Raw genomic sequence first — 14,429 nt, 5'->3', positions numbered from 1 at the left:
TGTAGATGATAGGTGGCATGGAGCAGGATCACCATTTATTACTTAGCATAAGAGAGTGTTATTTTGTCCTACGTTTGGCCTCAGGTTCAACATGTGTTGATATTCAGTGGCAGCTTCTGCTAGTGTTTTTATTCCATTGGAGTTAATGCTTTTGGTTTTAACTGTATTAACCATTGTTACCAGCAGGCATTTACCCATCAATTCAGATGATATAACACATTCAATAATTATGGATCACAACAACCGAAATGTCAAATGCACAGTCGATGTGTTGCACAGCCAGAAACTGTGCGGTAGCAAAATTGAAGAACAAATTCACTTGCATAATACTGTATTCTCTCTTCTGTTAGGTTTTCCAAAGAAATAAGCCAAGAAATAAAAACCAAACAATTCAATAGCACCTGACATAATTCAGCTGTGTCCACTTGCTGAGATAAAGACTGCTCATTTAGTTCACGAAAGAACACACAACACAATCGATACTCCAGCTTCTGATTTATTTCCTTCCCTTCTAATGGGAAAGGAAAGCCAACAGGGATGCATTTTATTAAGATTGCTCAACACTGACCCCGCTTTGAATCAAGAGATATGAATTTGACTCGATCTAAGCTTCCTACCACACATCAAAAAAGTTGTCCAGTCCTGTTTCATGCATTTACGAACCATCTCCGGAATCAATGCTCTGACACTCAGACTTGGAAAAAGTCATTAACGCAGTAATTTTCTCCAAACCTGTCGATTATAACTTCCTCCTCTCTGGCATCACCCAAAAGTCACTCTCTCACCTCCAAGAGACGACATCACATCACCCCAATCCTGGCTTCTCTCCATCTCCATTCTCTCCATCTCTCTGTTGGTTTAAAAATTGATTTTAAGATTTAATTCAATACTTTTAAAGCTTGTCTAGGTCTGGCCCCAAGTTACATACAGTAGCAGAGATGACCCCATATGAGCCAGTTCGCAGCCTCAGATCCTCAGACGGGGCCCTTCTGGCTGTGCCAAAGTTGAAGCTTAAATCTACAGGCGACTGTGCTTTTGGAATGACCTGCCTCAGGAAATAAGGTTTGCAGAATCAGTGACTTCTTTTAAATCACTTCTTATTATTTATTTATTTACTTATTTAAGAAAAGGGACAGTGTGCATTAATCAACATTTTAACAAATGTAACTGCACCTGAATTACCTGAAAGGCTAGTTTTCATCGGCGGTCCCTTTGCCAGCTGTAAAAAAGCACCCTAGAAAAATTTTAAACAACGATAAAATACAGCATGTACAACAGGTCAAAACCAAAACCTGTTGCTGAACCATGCATAATCTTACTATATCTAACTATATAATGATGAAAACTCTGTCTGTGTGTCTGTGGGTGTGTCTGTGTGTCTGTGGGTGTGTCTGTGTGTCTGTCTGTAGGTGTGTCTGTGTGTCTGTTCCACGTTTTTCTCCTCACTGACTTGGTCAATCCATGTGAAATTTGGCACAGTGGTAGAGAGTCATGGGAGGATGCGAATGAAGCAATATTACATCAATTGGCCAAAGGGGGGGCGCTATAGCAACCGATTGAAATTGCAAACTTTGAATGGGCATATCTCATGCCCCGTATGTCGTAGAGACATGAAACACAGAGATGCCTCTCCTCACGAGGAACAAATTTGCCTCAAGAACCCATAACTTCCGACTATATAGATTTTCCGCCATTTTGAATTTTTTGAAAAACACTTAAAATCCATCTCTTCCTAGGAAGTTTGAGCGATCTGCATGAAACTCGGTGAACATAATCTAGGGACCAATATCTAAAGTTCCCTCTTGGCAAAAGTTGGAAAACTTACTAAAACCGAGCTTCTATAAGGTAATGAATATTGCGGAGGGCGTGGCTCATCACATAAAGGTGTATAACATCTCAAGGGTTTCACCCATCACTACGCAACTTTGTAGGCATATGACCACACATAATTTGAGGGGACCCCTCCATTATTGACCCCATCAAACAAAATGGGGGCGCTAGAGAGCTAATTTCTTATCTAGGACTAACCGCCATATGGATTTTTACTAAACTTGGTAGATATGTAGAACAGGACGCCTCAAGGTGACTGGAGAAATTTAACTCTTAATTGGCAACTGGGTGGCGCTATAACAACAGAAAAATGCTTAAAAATGGCTAAAATGCGACCAATCACTGTGGCTCCCCTTGTGGCTGAATGTTGTTGTTTTTTTTCTAAGTTTTGGTATGACTAAGTCATGGTATGGTGTGCTGTACATAATCACGGAAACTGTCAGTGTGTCATTCTGTCAGTCAGTCAGTCACCAGTGCGCCCCACTTTTAAGTCAATACAACATATAAACACTTTAACTATGTGCCTTTCAACGTGCTACCTCAACTACTAATGTACAGTTTTAGCCCACTAACTATCCCACTATTGGCAATGGTACTACTGTACTTTCAATAAAGCAATCGTACTATCAAATTCACAAAAACTCTGTCTGAATACATTGCTCTTCTTAATAGGTTCAGTTGACTATTTAATCTGCAATTTCCTATGACCTGTATCCCAAACACACACCGTGTGAAACTGTACATGGGCAACTGTGCACTCAATGGGTATGGACTAGTTAAATCTAATTGTAATGGTGACACTGATGTCATGTGACCATGGCGTAGTTGTTCACTTTTTACTTCAGCCAATTGCATTTCTGTTTTGAAAATCATAAAAAGTGGTGTTCATTTCATTTATCTTGTTGAACAAAACATGTAAGTGTCACAAACTTTTGTTCGCCACAGAGCTTATTTTCTGCAATGATCCAAATCCCACAGGCTTTTTGTCGAGGGAACCAGGGCGATGATAACCTCTGTGCCTGCCTACAAATAAACGTCAGCCCTGCAGCAGCTTTTATGTGATGTCATCCTTTTATTTCACTTTTGTTCTCTTTTTTCCTTTTCTTTTTATTTCTCTATATTGACATTTTGCATCTTGAATTTTTTGTCTTTCTTTTTTAAATTTATTTTAACTTTACCATAATTATCTCTTGCTGATGTTTGGTAGGACTGTTTGGCTCTGTTGTTATTTTGCCTTTGAGTATTCTGCTTTTGTTTTGCCTGTCAAAGCACTTTGTAATTTCTGTTTTAAAGGTGCAATATAAGGAAGTTATAATCATCATTATTATTGTTATTATTGCTATTAATGCATCCAACAATTCTGCTGTTTCAGATGACAGGAGTAAAAAGCATTTTCAGATTTGGAACAGATTGTCAGGAAGACTGCATCATATCCTGTGGGTGACACTGCCTGCTTCACTGCATTTTGGTCCAAAGCTTACAATTAGCATGATAGTTCAAAATGAGGGAGCTTTCACACTGTGATAAAACCCTCCACACTGCAGATTAAAGCTGCTCTCTGTCATCACCACCAAAAGGCTACTGCAAATTACCATTCAACAGTTGCTCTCACTTCCCCCAGAACACAGACTTTATAACTGAACGGATCTGTCAGGGCATTGTTAGATCAAACATACAAGTTTAAAGACCCATAAATAATTTTTAGAAACACACCTTCGCATCCCATCAGTGCTCATATTTCTGCAGCTTCTCCACCGGCAGTTTGCTAACTAACATTGACTGAGTAAGGTTGGTGTGGGTGCTGGTTCTCTGGTGGTTACTGTGGGTTACCTTTGTGTGGACTGAATAGAACATCTGTGATCTAATAATATCCCTTCTACCATGCATATTTCATGTGTTTTTGCAGCTATTCCTCAAATCTGCTTTGGTGAGTCATTTAGTCGTACATTTGGATGTCACTACATACCTTGGCAAATCAGGTTCCATTTCCTGCACAAATTACTGCTCATGTTTAATTCAGGGCCAATACATACATTCTAATTTGACCATACTAAATTATTAAAGTAAAAGATGATAGATGATGGGAGAAACATTAGTGCTGTGACTTAATCATACAGAGGATTTGAACGCAGAACGCAAACTGCACATTTGGCCACAATAATACCTATGACATATTACTCCCACTCTAATATATTTGCCAAGACAGTGATAAATAAAGGATTATATTATCAATTACACTGTTTAACCAGTCAGTGCCGTGAATGATTAAACTGTAGCAAGCCATTATTTGTACCACCGTAAATGAAAAGTGCACAGTGTTAGAAATGTAACCATCATCTTTCATGTTAGATAAAGAGACTGTAAATATATGCTCATACAAATACATTTTGCATCATAACTATACAGATAGAATTTAAATATTCTCTGACCACAGGCATGTGATCTCCTCTTTTAGTTCAAAAAACTAATTTATTAGTTTAAAGATATACTATGCAGCATTTAATGTGTGTGGTGGTGTAAATTTCTGCAGAGACCCCGCCCGTAATTTCTTATTTTATTTTTATTTTCTGTGCCTGGGATGTTTATGGGTGTGAACCCCCCTCCAGCGCTCAAGTAGCAACCTGGTGCCAGACCATGAGCAGCAGGCATCCAAGAAATATAGCCCCTAAAAAAGCAAATATAGCAAAGCGAAATGGCAAACTAGAGTGAATTCGGGGTTGGCGTTTGCTTTCACTTTGGCTGGCTCTCTGACAGCTCATAAAGTATAATCCAAATCCTTTTATCCAGTCGTATGCTCAGTACTTCCCAAACATGTATTTTTGCTTCAACCTTACGATTTAAAATTGAATTGAAACTGAAACTTATCTAGGCTCTTTTCAAAGCCAGATTTCTATGCTAAGGGTTTTTGGCAAAAATGTATATGTTTGGAAAATACTGAGCATATGACTGGATAAATGAGACTTGGATTATACTGCAAGAGTTGTGTGAGAGTTTCTTATAGCTTTGCTGCTGCTAAACATGGTCCCCAATCAGTCAATAAAACAATACTAGTCCATACCCATTGAGTATAGCATACCATACCATGACTTAGTCATACCAAAAATTAGAAAAAAAAACAACAACATTCAGCCACAAGGGGAGCCACAGCGATCGGTTGCATTTTAGCCATTTTTAAGCATTTTTCTGTTGTTATAGCGCCACCCAGTTGCCAATTAGAGTTAAATTTCTCCAGTCACCTTGAGGCGTCCTGTTCTACATTTTTACCAAGTTTAGTAAAAATCGATATGGGCTAAGATATTAGCTCTCTAGCGCCCCCATTTTGTTTGATGGGGTCAATAATGGAGGGGTCCCCTCAGATTATGTGTGGTCATATGCCTACAAAGTTGTGTGGTGATGGGTGAAACCCTTGAGATGTTATACACCTTTATGTGATGAGCCACGCTCTCCACAATATTCATTGCCTTATAGAAGCTCAGTTTTAGTAAGTTTTCCAACTTTTGCCAAGAGGGAACTTTAGATATTGGTCCCTAGATTATGTTCACCGAGTTTCATGCAGATTGCTCAAACTTCCTAGGAAGAGATGGATTTTAAGTGTTTTTCAAAAAATTCAAAATGGCGGAAAATCTATATAGTTGGAAGTTATGGGTTCTTGCGGCAAATTTGTTCCTCATGAGGAGAGGTATGTCTGTGCAAAGTTTCATGTCTCTATGACATACGGGGCATGAGATATGCCCATTCAAAGTTTGCAATTTCAATCGGTTGCTATAGCGCCCCCCTTTGGCCAATTGATGTAATATTGCTTCATTCGCATCCTCCCATGAGCCTCTACCACTGTGCCAAATTTCACATGGATTGACCAAGTCAGTGAGGAGAAAAACGTGGAACAGACACACAGACACACACACACACACACACACACACACACACACACAGTTTTCATCATTATATAGTAAAGATAAGATGGTTGCCCTTTTCCATGCAGGTATGCAAGAAAAAGTTTTCTTCAGTAATTCAACTCATTTTGTCGGTGAAGTGTTCCTTTAAATCTCAACTAGTTGCCTCATTGCAGTTGCATTTGCAAAATTTTACTCAGTCAATCAGGATCAGTCATATCATTTGCAACCCATAGCCACACTCTCCAGCCCACAGAGACCTCTAGAGTAGCACAGCAACTCATTAGTGAGCTTGAGCTAACATGCACCATATGTACCAATTGTATTTATTTCTGCCTTTAACAGGACTCTATTCACTTTGGGATTAAAGCCCAGTGACTCCAATGACCTGCTGCAACAAGATCAGGCTGACAACTTGCCATGCACAGATCTGATTACCTGCCACTGTGTATACAAATAAGTCATTCGGGGTCAGAGCCTCCTTCATCCATTAATAGTGGAGAGGGAGCTAACCTCATGTTTGCCCGTCAGTACTTAGCGCCCAGGTTCACAGGCATGACTAATGCATTGAGCGCTCTCAATCTCACAGTGTTCAGTGTTAAAACGCTATGTGACAAGTGTAAACCATCTGCATGACAGGGCTCAGAGCTGAGCTCACCTGGGAAATATACCCAGACATGTCCGACAGATCTGACACTAAGCGGAGACACACTGCGGCTCATGTTCACACACATTCCGTTCGCTGTAATATGGTCTCTGATAAATCTGGTGATAATTATTCTATCGTTCTAGTATAAGCAATACATTTCACTTATCTCTTAAGTGCCTCATCATCCTTTTGTTTGTCATTGCCCTTTAGAATTAAAGATCGAAGCGTTTTCTGATCTGACTCTCAGTGGAAGGACACCTCTTGTCTGTGCTTTTCAAAACCATAACAAATCGTGATGAAAAATAAATCTGTTTTATGATGTGACAACTGTATAATTAAGGTTTGGTTGGATTAGGGGACCTTAGTTGTCATGGTTACAATTATAACTACATTGTCAAGGTTAGGGACTGATGGAGGGAAAAAAACAAGTTGACTGTTGGTTGGAAACAGAAAACCGACAGCAATGTCAAAGTCCGATGTTTTTCTCTGACCCATCCATCAACCTTGCGCTGCAGACTTTGTCCTTTGCTCTGTGATAATGTCAAATGATTTCCTCTTTTTCTGCTGTCGTAATTATTACACCCACTAAAGGGCTTTGAAAGTGAACATATGTCATTTTGGGGCAGTTGCTATTTTGGCTGATTCGGACGTCTTTCTTGAGAGGACAGGCTCTTCTGAGGACAGAGGAAGTAAAATGTTGTACTCAGCACCTAAGCTTGTTCAGCTTGTGGATCCTGGACACCAACAGAGGTGATTGACCAGCCACCTGAGTTTGAGTCTAAATGAGGAGAACAGGCCCTGGAGACCCAGGATAACCTTTTTACTGGTCAGGGAGAAGAGTTGCTCCTTCCCTTCCAGGGACAATGACGAGCAACACAAGGATGATAGTGACGCCATGGGTAAGTGGTGACAGAACTGTTGAGTGTCAAGGGAGATGAAGGCTCTAATAATATCATCAGAAGTTCAGGAGTTATATTGCTACATTTGGACAGTGGATGAGGTCATGACACAACCTGCAATGGTCGCAGCAGCCTTGATGAGTTTAGCTGCGAGATGCAAAGTCAAAGTCATAAAATTGAACAGAGGTTTTGTCTAGCACAAGCTGGGACAGAACCGTGCCAAACTGCCCCAGGTTGTTAGTTGTCTTTGCTGACTGTGCTGCCAGGTGGATTAGGTCTCCTACTCCCTGACCAACAGGCCAGGCCAGGCAAAATTGAACAACTAATTGCCGAGCAGGGGACTACCCTGAAAAAAAGCTTTCTCTTTACACACATACAGTATTATGTCAGTGGTGTTAATTGGACCTCCCAGGTGTCATCCCGAATCCAAAAGTCTCACCTCTGTCGCTGGCCCACAGGCCATATTCAGTGGTGACAGCTAGTTTAGGGGAGCAGTCAAAATTGCTTCAATGGAGCTGGTACCTCAGAGCAGAAAGAGCCCAGCAGGCTGTGCATTTCCAGCTGTTCCATTACCCCTTGAGACCCAGGCTCAGCACTGAGACACTCAGAGCTTTGCTCATGGGAATTGACAACAGTAGTCAGACTGTGTCACATCAAACAGAGCCACTGTTACAATGCCCAAGTGACCAAAGGAGGCAAATGAGGAAAAGCACTAGACCAGAGTAATGTTTCAGCATGAGGCGTCATTTTTCATAGTGCTGTGTACAAAAGATCTGCCCAACACCTCACAGCATCATCTACACACACAGACTGACCACCAAGAGTGTGTGCTCAAATAATAGGCTGGCACATATCACTCACAGAATACTTCAACACAATAATATGAAATATTAAAGATGTAGTAAATATTTATGTAATGTATATAAACATGTTTTTGTATATGTATGCTAAATCTGTAGGCAACAGGACAAAATTTTGGTATCAGAGGCATTCTGGTTTCCATTTGAAGTGTGTTTGGTCAGATTCACATTAGCTTGAGCAGCATGTAAACAGTGTGTTCGGAGAGCAAAAAAAGCACAAAGCACTGGCCGAAATGTAACCTCGGAACACCCTCAGCTATTACTACAATTTAGCTTTATATTTGTTTTCATGTATCTTCTTATAGCGATGACCTGAAATTAGCTGCACTTAAAGGAGAAAGTCTAGGCCCAGATATCCACTGACTGCTCCCAAAATATTGGCTGTTGCCCCCAGAGGCTAACTTTTGTCAGACCACTAACCTAATGACCCCTGGTAGGATCTCCCAAGGAAAAATAGTCCCAGGGGAGGGGCCAGCCTAAGAGCAATTCAAGAAGACCTTGATGACAATTCGTACACTGAGTACCAGGCGCACCGGCCAGACCTGGGAGGGGGAACTCACCAGCGAGCATCTGGTGGCCGGCCCTGGGGCACGGAGCCCATTTGGGCTCAGCCCAAAAAGTGAAATGGAGCCACCACCCTGTGGGCCCACCACCGGCAGAGACAGGAGTCAGGATCGGGTGCTTTGTGTACTGGACGAGCACAGTCTCACTCCAAAGTCGTCGAAATCCAGTGTTTGGGCAATAAATTGCGGCATCAGAAACCAATAAAAAAGGCATCCTTTAACGATGGCATGATATGCGGCCGGTTGCCGTTAGCAGCATCAGGGGGAAACATGGTGGGACAAGGATGAAAGGTAAGGCGGCGAAAGTCCAAGTGGGGCAGGTGGGAGTGGTGGTGGACGGGTCCAACAAACACCAACATTCACCCGAGAAATCAGGGTTTGCATCACATAAGATTCTAAATCTGTTCTTTTTTCCCAAACCCAACCATGTCTGTCTGTTGCTGAAGGGAATGGAAAGTCAATTTGCAGTGTTGTACCAAGGTAGTGCATTTATTTTGAAAGAGATTGTATGTAAATGGTGTATATTGAAAGAAGAGAACTCGTGATGTGACATGACGTCCCAGAACGTCAACAACCAACACACCCAGGGTACCTTACACGTCGTATGTGGAGCTGAAAAGTCCATGACCAAAATGTTAACAACGAGTCTTGGCTGGGTGGCAGGCAGGGTTGGGGCCCCAGGCATGCTGATACCCCTCCTACCTACTTCCAGCTTGTTGTTACATTTCCAGAACTATTAATTAATTGCTGTAATACATTGCGTAAGCCCCCCTCTTTTGCTGGAACACCCGAGGAGAAGAAAGGCAGGCAGAGATAAATTTATCCATGACACAGACAGATATCAATTTCACTGATATGATTCACTTTACATGGATCTTCCAAAAACTCCTCAATTAACAAATATTTCACCACTATTGTGTCATAAATCAGTGCACATTATTTCTTGTTCACAGGCGAACAACAAGGTGGAACAGCTCAGCATCCCCACTGTAAAACATCAGACCTGAGCAAACTGCAGTATATAAACAATCAATAAATGCAAGTGTGTTGACATAATCCATGTACTAATATATGGGAATCTGTGGTTTAATTAACCATACTCGTCTAGTTATAATGTTTTCTAATTGACATCTATAACAGTGACCTGTTATTACAGCAGTTGTCGGTGGAGGCAATTAAGTCTGAGGTGGTGAAATAGAAGTGAAAAACACCAAGTGCGAGTAGTCTTATCCTGTTATCCTGTCACCGTGACACAGAAATGTAATTAAAAAAAGTCACATGCTGGAATACTAGGCTGGTATCAGCCAGGAAAAGCTTGATTAACTTGGCATGTCTTTGTGGGTGCTGTACACAGACATGTACAGATGCCAAAGACGTGCAGTGTAATTAGATTAATCGTACAGAATTTGCTCGGATATTGTTGAAAGACTATACAAAACTAATCCCTGTGTACAACCTTAATGAGGGCAAATATGAACACTTGTCCATTCATAGACAAACTGGATTTATCGTATGGGCTATGTTGGAAACATAGTACTTAATTCCACTGTTTGGTATCATATTGTAGATGCTTATTCAGTAAATGATGAATTTTTTTTTTTTGTACTCTGTTATTAAACATAATGTCACTGCATCTCCCAAAGGATCTGGACTTAGGGGGAAGTGAGGTGGTCATGGGCTGCCTACTAGTGGTCTGTACCCTTGAGTCAGACAGCCCAGAGCCAGTGGTCTTCTCCAGTGAAAGTGATGCATCTTTGGCTGCCTGTGCTTTGTGCTGTTTCATCTTGCACTGATCTCTATAAACAGTGTTTAGCCGCTGTGTGAACTCATTGCATGAATCAGTTTGGGCGAAACAGTAATGCCACTGTTCTGCTGCTTTTACCTCAACTCCTGCATTGCTGACGTTCTTTTTTTTCCCATGTTGGTCACATTAACTACCTTACAGAACATTTTTGCGTGCAAATGTTCACCAACCCATTAACATTTCTCAAATGCGATCACAGTTGAGACACGAACCACCATCTGTTATCCTGCCTCCAAATGACAGTTTTACAGTTGGTGCAGACTGGAAGTGGGCCCACTCATTTATGTGGGCTCATACAGCGAACATGTGGAAAGTCAGTGTAACATGTACCTGTGGTCGGGCTCTGTGTAATGGAGTCATAATCATTGCTTTCCTGGTCATAAATCTCAATCAGAGCACCCAGGCACTGTTGCACACTAAAGCAGTACAGTGCATATAAAGGTGGATAGATAATGATGTAATGAATCATGGAAAGGTGATAATAATGATGACTATTACACTGACAGCAAAGGCGATGGTGATGATGATGATGACGACGATGATGATGATGATGGTTAATGCATATGTTTATTGAACGAATTACACATAACAGACGGAGCTTACTTGAGACTCATATATGCAGTATTTTCAACTGATTCAGTTTGATTTTTATTAAAGGTAAGAACGTATCAGTGTATTCTTTGGCGTGAAGTCCAGAAATACAGTCTTAGAAATAAAGGTTCCCAAAAGGTTCTTCCTATTGGGCTGAGGTTCTACCAAGAACCATGTGCTTTTGAAGAATCCTTTTCCTGAAGAAAGGACTCATCAAGGGTTCTTGGTGAGACAAAGTTTCCATTAAAATCCTTTTTATCCAAAGAACCCTTTTGGAGGAAAGAGTTCTTCCAGTATTGTTAAGGTGTTACAGTGAAAGACCCTCACCTTCAAATATTTGTGTTTACTCATGTTTTAAGAAGCATTTGTAAATGTAGATGTCACTCTGACACTGAGCATCCTGGTGGAGTTGAGGTCAACTGCGCAATGAAAAAGTCAAGGCTGTAATGGTAGTGATGTCACAAAACCCCTGCCCCCTTAAAACATGATCCTAAACCATGAGTGTTATGGGATGTGCTGGACAACATCAGCCCTTTGTCATGAAGCCCAAAGCTGCTGTCGTGGTTCCCTTGGCCCCAAGCTAAGTCTATTTTTTCATCCAAAATTGTAGCACATCTTAAAACAAATACGAACTTGTGTCATATTTGCAAACTCAGTCAGAACTGGTTTGATTTTCTTTGTTATTCACACCTGTGAGAGACCTTGAGATAGCTGTTTGACCAACAATCAGTGAAGAAAATGGGTCAAGATGGGTCGCACAGAATCATTTCAAAACTCCAATAGCTACTTTCAACAGGTCAGATAGTAATATTCAGGTGAATGACGATGAAGAGGAGGAGGATGTGAACCGTGCACAGAATGTGGAGACAGAGAGAGAGAGGAAAGTTTCACCCTTTCATGTAGCTGTGGAGCCAAATGAGAGGCAAAGGAGGAAATGTCTTTTCATTTTGTGACCTATTGCTGATTTTTGCAACAACTACATCAATAAAACACCTCAGAATCAGCGTGCAAGGTTCCTGTGCGTAACAATTTTGTTTGGTTGATAGATTAAAAAAATGCATCCGAAAAAAAACGGACTCAGTGTGCAAAGGCCTTCTTACCAAAACCATGGTAAGTGGCATACAAAAGGGTCCTTGGTATAACCCAACCAGGGGGTTATACTGGTTATACTGGATTCTAGATGAAACCCTTAGAATATAAAATGGCTCTTGGTAGAACCTCCTGGGTGGGTTCTTGTTAGCACCTTTATAAGGTAGAAAAGTTCTGGACCCAAAGAAGAGTTCTCTGTAAAACCTCTCACAAGAGGATCTGGGTCGAACCTTTTATAGATGGTTCTAGGTACACCAATCAGCCAAAACATTAAAACCACTGACAGGTGAAACGAATAACATTGATTATCTTGTTACAATGCGGTGTCACAAGATAATCAATGTTCACTTCTGGCTCCAGATCCAAATCTAAATTGATTGGATTTGGATCTGGAATTTGGAGGCCAGGTCAAGGCCTTAAGCTCTTTGTCATGGTCCACAATGGTATTTGGGTGGGTGGTGCGTGTCAAGTGACTACATAAATGCTAGGGACCCCAAGTTTCCCGGCAATACATTGCACTTCAACAAGGCGATGGTTCTAGGTAGAGTTCCCTTAAAGGTTTCTTGGTGGAACTTTTATAAAAGGTTCTACCAGGAACCAAAAAGGGTCTCCTATGGGGACAAGCCAAAGATCCAGTTAGCACCTTTATTTCAAAGAGTGTAGAATTGTCACCAGAAAAATCACTGATAGGCCCATTGTTGACATCCACTTCGCGCCAAAACAGCTGTGAGCAGCATGACTTGTCGACGTGTGTGTGTGTGTGTGTGTGTGGTGTTTGTGTGTGTTTAATGGGTTGTTGCAGTAATCAAAAGCAGCATATGGAGAGGGACGGGCTGTGTTGCAAGTACTGTTGAGAGAAACGCGGTTTGGCCGGAAGCATATTGGCCAACTTAGGCAGAGAGAGGGAACACTTGCTGATTTCTCTTTACCACTTAAGCTATATGGTTGGTCAGTGTGCTCTGATTGCTGTATTCTGTCTGCTGCATTCTAAATATTCAAGACTCAATAGAAGCACATGTATACAAGGAAATAAATGGAAGTGCCACAGTATATTATTCCAGCCCTTCTGCACTTTAATGCTAGTGTTATTTGTCCATGTTCTACAGCAGTGTTTACATGTGTTTTTATGGACAAGACTTGCTGTGAGTTATGATGCAGAGCTAACATTTGCCATGTCATTAGTTGCGCACGTATTCAGTTTAGAACTTGGACACATTTAACTTTGTCTTGTTGTTGGTGCTAAAGGGAAAAGTCAGGGGGATTGTCAAAGTTCTTACAATTCATTGTGACAAGAGAATGGATGAGTGGAACAAATTTCATGGCCATCTATCTAATAGTTGTTTTAATATCTAACTCAAATCCCCAAAATGTCATCCTCATGGTTTTACTATAAAAAAAAAATCTGGGGATCACCAAAGTCAGTTGGATTCATCCTCTGGGGACAATGAATGGCCATTTAAGATTTCATGACAATCTATCCAGTAGTTTTTGAGATATTTTAGTCTTGACCAAGATGTTGGACCAACTGACACACAGACCAACACTGCTGGTCCATGCCGCTAACGTGGCTAACAGCAAACTAGTTTGATGGATAGTAAGTGAGAGTTATTATTGTACGATCCGCTTCACATCAGGTTTTAAAGAAGAGTTCTAGCTCATCTGAAGTTCACCTCGTTTTGATCAAGTTCACTCACCTTCAGCTCTCCCCACACAGTTTCTGTTGGCCTCATCTATCCATCCACTATCTCAACAAATTCAGCATTGGTATTCTCCATGTCATTCCCTTTCATCCTGTGGGGACTTCCGCATAATAAAAACACACAATTTCTGATAAGTGGTTGTTTCTGTTTTGATACACCAACATGCAAGCACTTGTGTTTTCGCTGGGTTTTGACCTGACTGTAATCAAAACCCTATCACCACATGCATTGTCTCTGTATTTACTCAGTCATTCAACATGTGCTGCTTCCTAGCTGACAAGACAAATAAAACAATGTATATTGGTGTAAACAGTCAGTGGACATTTTTTAAGACCAGAGGACATCTTTCATCGTTCTAAGAACCCCCCTTTTTGTTGTGTCTGCACCACAAGAACTAGGAATACTCGTAGCTCTTAGAACCCTGTTTTGAGGGGCTTCTTTAGCTCCTATTTAAGAGTAGGTACTTTCCCTGTACAAGCAGAACTGTGTATATTGTAAGTGTGCAATAACTGGTCCAGATGTCATAAATGTACAGTGATTGGTCGAACAGT

The sequence above is a fragment of the Epinephelus lanceolatus genome, chromosome 8, assembly GCF_041903045.1.
Source record: "Epinephelus lanceolatus isolate andai-2023 chromosome 8, ASM4190304v1, whole genome shotgun sequence".
NCBI lineage: Eukaryota > Metazoa > Chordata > Actinopteri > Perciformes > Serranidae > Epinephelus > Epinephelus lanceolatus.
Note: the sequence above shows the minus strand (reverse complement) of the source record.